This window comes from Pseudophryne corroboree, chromosome 3 (genome assembly GCF_028390025.1).
Source record: "Pseudophryne corroboree isolate aPseCor3 chromosome 3, aPseCor3.hap2, whole genome shotgun sequence".
Classification (NCBI taxonomy): Eukaryota; Metazoa; Chordata; class Amphibia; order Anura; family Myobatrachidae; genus Pseudophryne; species Pseudophryne corroboree.
Window position 1 is genome coordinate 310,398,758 of NC_086446.1, and position 10,284 is coordinate 310,409,041.

Genomic DNA, 10,284 nt, shown 5'->3' on the forward strand with positions numbered 1-10,284 from the left:
ATGAGCTGAACGAATTATGCGAAAAAGCGTGGGAAACTCCAGACAAAAAACTGCAGATTCCCAAAAGGATTCTAACAGCGTATCCTTTCCCGTCACAGGACAGAATACGGTGGGAATCCTCCCCTAGGATAGACAAAGCTTTGACACGCTTATCAAAAAAGATAGCACTCCCGCCCAAGATACGGCTACCCTCAAGGATCCTGCTGACCGCAAGCAGGAGGTTACCTTGAAGTCCATTTACACTCATTCTGGTACGTTGCTCAGGCCGGCAATTGCGTCGGCCTGGGTTTGTAGTGCTGTAGCAGCATGGACAGATTCTTTATCAGCGGATATTGAGACCCTTGATAAGGATACCATTTTAATGACCCTAGGGCATATAAAAGATGCTGTCTTATATATGAGGGATGCTCAAAGAGACATTAGTTTACTGGGTTCCAGAATAAACGCTATGTCCATTTCTGCTAGGCGAGTCTTATGGACCCGACAGTGGACGGGGGATGCCGACTCAAAGAGGCATATGGAATTGTTGCCATACAAGGGTGAGGAATTGTTTGGAGAGGGCCTCTCGGACCTCGTCTCCACAGCTACGGCAGGTAAATCGAATTTTTTGCCTTATGTTCCCTCACAATCTAAGAAAGCGCCTCATTATCAAATGCAGTCCTTTCGTTCAAATAAAAGCAAAAGAGTACGTGGATCGTCCTTTCTTGCCAGGGGTAAGGGCAGAGGGAAAAAGCTGCACAACACAGCTAGTTCCCAGGAACAGAAGTCCTCCCCGGCCTCTGCAAAATCCACTGCATGACGCTGGGGCTCCCCTGAGGGAGTCCGCTCCAGTGGGGACACGTCTTCGACTTTTCAGCCACATCTGGGTTCAATCACAGGTAGATCCCTGGGCAATGGAAATTGTTTCCCAGGGATACAGGCTGGAATTCGAAGAGGTGCCTCCTCGCAGGTTTTTCAAATCGGGGCTACCAACTTCTCCCCTGGAAAGGGAGATAGTGTTACAGGCGATTCAAAAATTGTGTCTTAAACAAGTGGTAGCCGAGGTTCCCCTGCTTCAGAGGGGGAAGGGGTACTACTCAACCCTGTTTGTGGTCCCGAAACCGGACGGTTCGGTCAGACCCATTTTGAATTTAAAATCCCTGAACCTTTACTTAAAACGGTTCAAGTTCAAGATGGAATCGCTCAGAGCGGTCATCGCCAGCCTGGAAGGGGGGGATTTTATGGTATCGCTGGACATAAAGGATGCATACCTGCATGTTCCCATATATCCTCCTCATCAGGCGTACCTGAGATTTGCGACACAGGATTGTCATTACCAATTTCAGACGTTGCCGTTTGGGCTTTCCACGGCCCCGAGAATTTTCACCAAGGTAATGGCGGAAATGATGGTGCTCCTGCGAAAGCAGGGTGTCACAATTATCCCGTACTTGGACGATCTCCTCATAAAAGCGAGATCACAGGAGAAGTTGCAGAACAGCGTATCCCTTTCACTGAAGGTGTTACAGCGACACGGCTGGATTCTCAATATTCCAAAGTCGCAGCTGGATCCTACGACTCGCCTGTCCTTCTTGGGCATGATTCTGGACCCAGACCAGAAGAGGGGTTTTCTTCCGGAAGAAAAAGCGCAGGAACTCATGACTCTAGTCAAAAACCTGTTGAAGCCGAAACAAGTGTCAGTGCATCATTGCATTCAAGTCCTGGGAAAAATGGTGGCGACATACGAAGCCATTCCCATCGGCAGGTTACATGCAAGGACTTTCCAGTGGGACCTATTGGACAAATGGTCCGGGTCACATCTGCACATGCATCAGCGGATCACCCTGTCCCCCAGGGCCAGGGTTTCTCTCCTGTGGTGGCTGCAGAGTGCTCACCTTCTAGAGGGCCGCAGGTTTGGCATTCAGGATTGGATCATGGTGACCACGGACGCGAGCCTCCGCGGTTGGGGAGCAATCACACAGGGAAGAAATTTCCAAGGCCTTTGGTCAAGTCAAGAGTCTTGTGTTCACATCAACATCCTGGAACTGAGGGCCATATTCAACGCCCTACGTCAAGCGGAGACCTTACTTCGCGTCCGACCGGTACTGATTCAGTCGGACAACGTCACCGCAGTAGCTCATGTAAACCGCCAAGGCGGCACAAGGAGCAGAGTGGCGATGGCGGAAAAAAAACAGAATTCTTCGCTGGGCGGAGAATCATGTAAGTGCACTGTCAGCAGTGTTCATTCCGGGAGTGGACAACTGAGAAGCAGACATCCTCAGCCGACACGACCTGCATCCAGAAGAGTGGGTACTTCATCAGGAAGTCTTCGCACAGATTGCAAGTTGGTGGGGATTGCCCCAAATAGACATGATGGCGTCCCGTCTCAACAAAAAGCTACAAAGGTATTGCGCCAGGTCAAGAGATCCTCAGGCGGTAGCTGTGGACGCCCTAGTGACACCGTGGGTGTTTCAGTCGGTCTATGTATTTCCTCCTCTTACTCTCATACCCAAGGTGTTGAGCATAATAAGAAAAAGAGGAGTGAGAACAATACTCATTGTTCCGGATTGGCCACGAAGGACCTGGTATCCGGATCTGCAGGAAATGCTCACAGAAGATCCGTGGCCTCTTCCTCTAAGACAGGACCTGTTGCAACAGGGTCCCTGTCTGTTCCAAGACTTACCACGGCTGTGTTTGACGGCATGGCGGTTGAACGCCGGATCCTAGCGGAAAAAGGTGTTCCGGATCAGGTCATTCCTACGCTAATACACGCTAGGAAGGGCGTGACATCTAAACATTATCACCGGATATAGCGAAAATATGTTTCTTGGTGCGAGGCCAGGAATGCTCCTACGGAAGAATTCCATTTAGGCCGTTTTCTTCACTTCCTACAGACTGGAGTGAATTTGGGCCTAAAGTTAGCCTCCATTAAAGTTCAGATTTCGGCCTTATCCATTTTCTTTCAAAAGGAATTGGCCTCTCTGCCTGAAGTACAAACTTTTGTGAAGGGAGTACTGCATATTCAGCCTCCTTTTGTGCCTCCGGTGGCACCTTGGGACCTTAACGTGGTGGTAAGTTTTCTTAAGTCACATTGGTTTGAACCACTTCAAACAGTGGAGTTGAAATATCTCACTTGGAAGGTGGTCATGTTGTTAGCCTTGGCTTCGGCGAGGCGAGTTTCGGAATTGGCAGCTTTATCACATAAAAGCCCCTATCTGGTTTTCCATATGGATAGAGCGGAATTGCGGACCTTCCTCAATTCCTACCTAAGATGGTCTTATCCTTTCATATGAACCAACCTATTGTCGTGCCTGTGGCTACACGGGACTTGGAGGATTCCGGGTCCCTTGATGTGGTCAGGGCTTTGAAGATTTACGTGGCCAGAACGGCTAGGATCAGAAAAACGGAAGCACTGTTTGTCCTATATGCAGCCAACAAGGTTGGCGGCCCTGCTTCAAAGCAGACTATTGCTCGCTGGATCTGTAACACGATTCAGCAGGCTCATTCTGCGGCTGGGTTGCCGTTACCAAAATCGGTTAAGGCCCATTCCACTAGGAAGGTGGGCTCGTCTTGGGCGGCTGCCCGAGGGGTCTCGGCACTACAGCTGTGCCGAGCTGCTACTTGGTCGGGGTCAAACACCTTTGCAAAGTTCTATAAGTTTGATACCCTGGCTGAGGAGGACCTCCTGTTTGCTCGTTCGGTGCTGCAGAGTCATCCGCACTCTCCCGCCCGTTTGGGAGCTTTGGTATAATCCCCATGGTCCTTACGGAGTCCCAGCATCCTCTAGGACGTTAGAGAAAATAAGATTTTAAACCTTCCGGTAAATCTTTTTCTCGTAGTCCGTAGAGGATCTTTTTCTCGTAGTCCGTAGTGCGGACTATTTCTGCAAGACTTGTATATAGTTGTTGCTTTCATAAGGGTTCTGTTATTGTTTCGTCGGTTATGGACCGATGATATGTTGTTGTTCATACTGTTAACTAGATTGTATATCACAGGTTATAAGGTGTGATTGGTGTGGCTGGTATGAATCTTGCCCTTAGATTAACTAAAATCCTTTCCTCGTACTGTCTGTCTCCTCTGGGCACAGTTTCTCTAACTGAGGTCTGGAGGAGGGGCATAGAGGGAGAAGCCAGTGCACACTCAGATCCAAAGTCTTTCTTAAAGTGCCCATGTCTCCTTCGGAGCCCGTCTATCCCCATGGTCCTTACGGAGTCCCAGCATCCTCTACGGACTACGAGAAAAAGATTTACCGGTAGGTTTAAAATCTTATTATCTATCTCTATATATATATATATATATATATATATATATCTATATCTACTCCACGACACCCATAGTGCATACCCTGCAACTGTACCTTTTTGGCAGGTACAGTACCTTTTTTTTATGGTCTGTATCGATTTTTGGCTGTTCAAACTTCCATTGAAAGTATAGGAAAAGGGATGTGGTCACGCCCCCTTTCCTAATTTGTACCGATTCTTATGTTTAAAATGTTGGAGGGTATGATAGTGTGGAAATAGAATCTGTGGCGATTACACCTCACCACCGAGCCTGCAAAGGGCTTTGCTGCACTCGCCCCTCCCCCGCCAGCATTTAGTAAACCGATACCAACCCAGTATTATATATATATATATATATATATATATATATATATATATACACACACATATATCTACTCCTAAGTCCTTACCCCTTTTACACCACCATAAATGGATTCAGTATGATATACCAGCAGCTGGGATGCCGGGCATCAGTATACCGACAGCGGCATCCAGGCCACCAGTATGCCGGCAGCGGGGCGAGCGATAGAAAGCCCCCTGTGGGCTCGCCACAGGTTATATTCTCTCTCTATGAGTGTCGTGGAATCCCACAGAGAGAGAATAGCCTGTGTTGCCAGTATTCCGGCGTCAGTGTTTCACCGTTTGTCGGATTCCGGCATCTGTAATGTGATCGCCGGGATCCCAACTGGCGGTATGTTAACCGCTTCACCCATAAATATCCCGGTTATTGCTTGTGAAGGATATAGTGCAGTGTAAAAGCACCCTGGTGAAATTACCCGGGTCAAGCCAGCGTATCAACTCAAGTTCAACCCTGCTCATGGTGCAGTGTAATTGGGTAAGCCGAGTCGATGTGACTTGGGCAGAGGCATAACTAGGGCGGGGCGAGCAGGGTGCATGCCCTGGGTGCTGTGGCAGACCCAGCAGAGGGGAGCGCCGCTGGCCAGGGCATCGTACCCGCACTGTGCCCGCCACCATTGTGCCGCAGCCTCTCGCCTGTTACAACTGTGACACAGAGCGAGGTGCTTTGTGCTCGGTGGCATTAGTGCAGTAGCAGCTCACAGCCTTCCATGCTGCCAGGCCTCACCGTCCTCGCCAATTCCTGACTAAAGGTGGTGATGATGGTGGGGGGAAAACGACAAGACACAGAGGCAGAGCATGAAGGGGGGGGCACAGAGAGGCAAAGAATGATGGGGGAGGGGGGAGACAGAGAGGCTTAGAAAAAGGGTGGGGGGGAAACGGGTAAATGTACTAATGTTCTTTTTTATGCATATGGACCTGCTTCACCTCCGGACCATTATCATGCATGAGCCAGCCGATGTGGGAGAGTGTTAAATCATCTTGCCTGGGATGTGCGCTCTCTCACTATCGGTAGTCGATAGACTGTTGTCCCCATCGCGCATGTGCTGTGACTACCCCTCCCGGCAGCCCCTGTGCCATAGTGACTTACGCATGCGTTCTTTTGTGTTTCCCTTCCCAGCTGGCACCAATGCACATGCGTGAGATCTGGCAAACCTCACTAGACTTCACATGCAGCTCGGAGCCCGGTGCATACAGCAGCCTCTATTGTGGCTTTGAATGGACAACAACACCTGCAGCTGTCGAAATACATGAAATATATAAAGATGTAGCTCATTGTGCTACATCCAGCCGGGGCGGGCACTCCCAGCTGCTTCTTCTGCTGCCACATTCACTGTGAATGGGGCATGTGCCCTTCTAAGATGCGCGTGTGTCTTAGATCTGCACCTGGTTACGGCAAATGAGGCGCACACTGTCGAAGTCAAACATATTACATAAAAAGAACATACAAACTACACACATATGAGTCGCTATACTTGCAAATACGCACAGCGAGCACAGCAATATATGGTAACACACGCATTTACACGGACATGCCACAGAGATGGATTCGACACTTATTTCATGCAGTACATAATTATAATAATATCAAGCGCCAGACATCATGATGATTTAAAATTATATAATGAAGTAATGTCATGTATGTGTATTATTTGAACAAAACCAGATACACCTGTCATATTTGGTATTAAAGCAAGCAGATTAATGTGTAGATTCATTTGATACTTGTTATTAAGTTGTAGGACATTGCAACAAATAATTATGATTAAATGTATAAAAGCTAAAATCACTTTTATTAGAACAATAGATATTCCAAACAGGTAGTGGACAGGAAGCTCAGGCCAGCCCTTTGGATGTCTTCAAGGCTGAACCTGATTAGCATATACAAAGAGACTAGTGACTCATCATGAATGAGTAAGTCCCCTCCCCCAAAAACTAGATAACACATTGCTGATCACACAGGAGGTCAGTTGTTGTTTTGGACTAGACGATGATGGAGTTATTGCCAGATCAGTTCCTGTATTTATTTGCTAAGAGAGAGAGAGATATTAAGAGGAGGATGCATAGAAAGATATGGTAATTGTAACTGTAACTGTATGTAACTGTTAGGGAGGCCAATCCCAGGCCGTTTTTTCAATCCCGGGATTCAAGATTGAAAAACGGTCAGAGAAAGTTGTAGGGAGCAGCGCTGGAGGGAGGGTGTAGGTAGCGGTGCAGTAGGTAGGGAGGGTGTAGGTAGCGGTGCGGGAGGTAGGGAGGGTGTAGGCAGCGGTGCGGGAGGAAGTAAGAGTGTAGGTAGCGGTGCAGGACTCAGGAGGGAGGGTGTAGGTCGCGGCAGGGAGGGTTGGTAGCGGCGCGGGAGGGAGAAAGGCTGTATAGGGAGCACTGACTGCACGGAGGGAGAGAGGGTGGGTGTAAGTAATAGTACTTACTATTAGACGGGCGGCAACCATTAACACACTGAACGCGGCGGCATTTCAAATGAAGCGCCGGCTGACAGCCAACCAGAGCTGGCGGACCGGCAGCCAATCAGGGAAGCGGCCGCAGCAGTCGCTCCTGATTGGCTGCCGCTGCAGCTTCCCTGATTGGCTGCCGGTCCGCCAGCTCTGATTGGCTGGCGGCCGGCGCTACAATTGAAATGCCGCCGCGTTCAACTTGTTCATGGCTGCCGCCCGCCTAATATTAGTAAGTACTATTACTTACACAACCACCCTCCCGCCACCGCGCATGCGCAGTATAATCCCGGGATTCAAATCCCGGCATTTTTGGGCCCAAATCCCGGGATCCCGCCGATCCCGATCCCGGGATTGGCCTCCCTAGTAACTGTAACTGTATGTATTAACTGCTTACTGTATGAGTTGTAACTATAGGTATACTGTACATTGTAATATATTGAATCCATATCCTTTTTAATAACAAATATATACATCAATGAGCTTTGGAACTCAGATAATGTGTGGGTGTATTGTTTTCTCTTATGGGATGCAGTGTTTTGCGATGTACAGCACACTTTTATCGTATATGATAATAAGATGCGCCTGGCGTCTGCAGTATATATTAGAGCGGGCATTTTAAATATTTGTGAGAAAGCAATTTGGCATTCACAACACATAGTTTACTTTCTATTTGTGTGTGGGGGGGGGGTTACCATTTTTCATCTTGCCTTGGGTGCCGAAGACCCTAGTTATACCTCTGGTTCTGGGACCCATTTACTGCATAGAGAAGGGGCGGTACTTGGAGATCATCTGATCTCAACCGGGAAGGACCCATGCACAAATCCTGGGTGTGACTCTGCATTTTATTATAAAAGTGGTGCTTACTCTAAACTAAACAAGTCTATGGGGGTCATTTTGAGATGATCGTAGCTGTGCTAAATTTAGCACAGCTACGATCATTCACACTGACATATGGGGGGATGCCCAGCACAGGGCTATCCCGCCCCGCATGACAGTGCCGCCCCCCCGCAGAAGTGCAAAGGCTTCGCACAGCGGCGATGCCTATGCACTTCAAGAGTAGCTCCCAACCAGTGCAGCTTTAGCATGCTGGCCGGGAGCTACTCATCGCTCCCCGGCTCGCAGCAGCTAAGTGTGACGTCAAATGCCAAACGCCGCCGTTCCGCCCCGCCCAGCGACCGCCTCTGCCTGTCAATCAGACAGAGGCGATCGTAGCGGCCTAATGGTCTCTAGTTCCATGAAATTCTCAGCATTTTAATGCTGTGGCAAGAGAATTTAAACAGACGGCTTGCAGTTTCTGGAACTACAATAGTGTTCTGTGATGTCTGTTCAATGGGGGTCATTCCGACCCGATCGCTCGCTGCAGTTAATCATGTCGGAACTTCACATGCGACGGCGCCGCCAGCCATCATTGCCAAGCGATCGCCAATGAGGCAGAGGCAGTCACTGGGCAGGAGGGGGATGGTCGGCGGCATTAGGTCGCCATTAAGGGGGCGCGGTCCGGTCAACGCAGGCGTGGTTGGACTGTTAGGGGGGGGCGTGGCGGCTACTTGACGTCACACGCAGCCGCTGCGACCCGGGGCAGCGAGGAGGTTCTCCCGGTTAGCCGCAGGAGCTGCGCTGGCCGGCAGTAACTCCTGAGATGCAAAAGCATCGCCGCTGTGCAATGCTTTTGCATTTATGCGGGATGGGGGGGTGGCGGCACTGACACGCGGGGTGTACTGCCCCCCCCCCCCTGCATGTCTGAGTGCCTGACCGTAGCTGTGCTAAATTTAGCACAGCTACGCTCAACTCGGAATGACCCCCAATGATCCTGGTTCAATGTTGTGTGTGCTTGTGTGCTTTCCATTTTGAAATATCTTGCGATGGCCTAATTTGATATTTTGGAAATAGCTTACATAGATGCACCTTTGCATTTATTCATTGGGTTAATCCTGTAAAATGTAACAACTGATAAAGGGACCTGAAAGGTGTTCTGCAATGTAACACTTTGTGTCTAATTTGTGTCTGCGTATGTTGCCCTCAATCTATTTGAAGCATTTTTAAATGCTGCAATGGGCACTCAGGGTGCTAGGCCTACCTAGGTTAGGTGCTTTACTTAAAATGTCTTACTAAGTTAATTTACAATGCACAAATTAACTACATAATTAATAACTTACTTTATTTCTGGTTTAGGTCTTTTCTGGACTTCACTTTTGGGCATTGATTTGTTATCAGAACATCCGCAGGAGGCGCAATCTTACTCCATTAGAAGGAGCCAGAAAAAAATGACGCTTCACAGAGAATAACTCCTCCCTCCTGCTGCCCCTCCCCCAACTGAAGTCAATGAACAAGTGCAGGTCTATAGAATGCTGTAAAGTAATGGTGACATCATCGTTCCACGATGTCACAATTAGCAGCTGCATTCTCTAAGGCTGCAGCTCCTGGTTGGAATCAGTTGGGGTGAGAGGCAGCAGGAGGAGGGATTTATTCTTTATGAAGTATCATTTTTTTTTTTACTGGCTTCAAATCTAGCAGATTTGCAACTCCTGCTTCTGGTCTCCATACGAAACAATACCCACCAATGAGGGCCCGAAAGGCCACACTCCAGAAATCCAGTAAGTCATTAATTAAGTAATTCATTTCTGAGTAAGTAATGAAGCTATTTTGTTTGTAAATAAAAGGAAGCCATGAAACCCAGGTAGACGTCACATCCAGAGTATATGTATATGTATGTAGTACCGTACATGTAGTACCATTGTAGCGTTTAAAAATGCTTTGACTAGAAGGAGTGAAATACATGCAGTCATGAACTAGACACAAAATGCTACATTGCAGAGCAGCTTTTAGATCAATTTATCAATTGTTACATTTTAAAAGATAATAATATTCCGGAATGCAAAGGTGCACCAAAGTAATCTGTTTGTAAATTTACAAATTTAGGTGGTGCAAGACATTGTAAAATGGGCATGCAAGCACACTTAAAGATGAAAAGCAGCAATTGTCTATTTTTGGATGACAGAATAGGAAAGGTGCACCGCTCCTGGAAGTACTGCAATCCATTTAATATATAGTCCGCAGATAGGCAGGGCCGGATCCAGGGAGGGGCGAATGGGGCGAACGCCCCCCCTAACTGTCATAGCCACGCCCACTTACATGAGGTGGGGGCTGCTGCCAGATGATGGTGTGTGGCTGCACTAACATCCCTCCCCATCCTCCGTGTCCCTGGGGCCTCTAGC

The 10,284-nt window shown here is 48.4% G+C and overlaps 1 protein-coding gene across 1 annotated transcript in view; it reads right to left on the reverse strand.

Moving 5' to 3' along the window:
• Positions 1-9,372, reverse strand: part of KAT2A (lysine acetyltransferase 2A) — a 152,394-nt gene extending 143,022 nt beyond the window's left edge. Inside the window, exon 1 of the mRNA XM_063959420.1 lies at positions 9,226-9,372. The gene's annotated coding sequence lies outside the window, so the exon portion shown is untranslated. The remainder of the gene's footprint in view (positions 1-9,225) is intronic.
• Between the last annotated feature and the right edge of the window lie 912 nt (positions 9,373-10,284).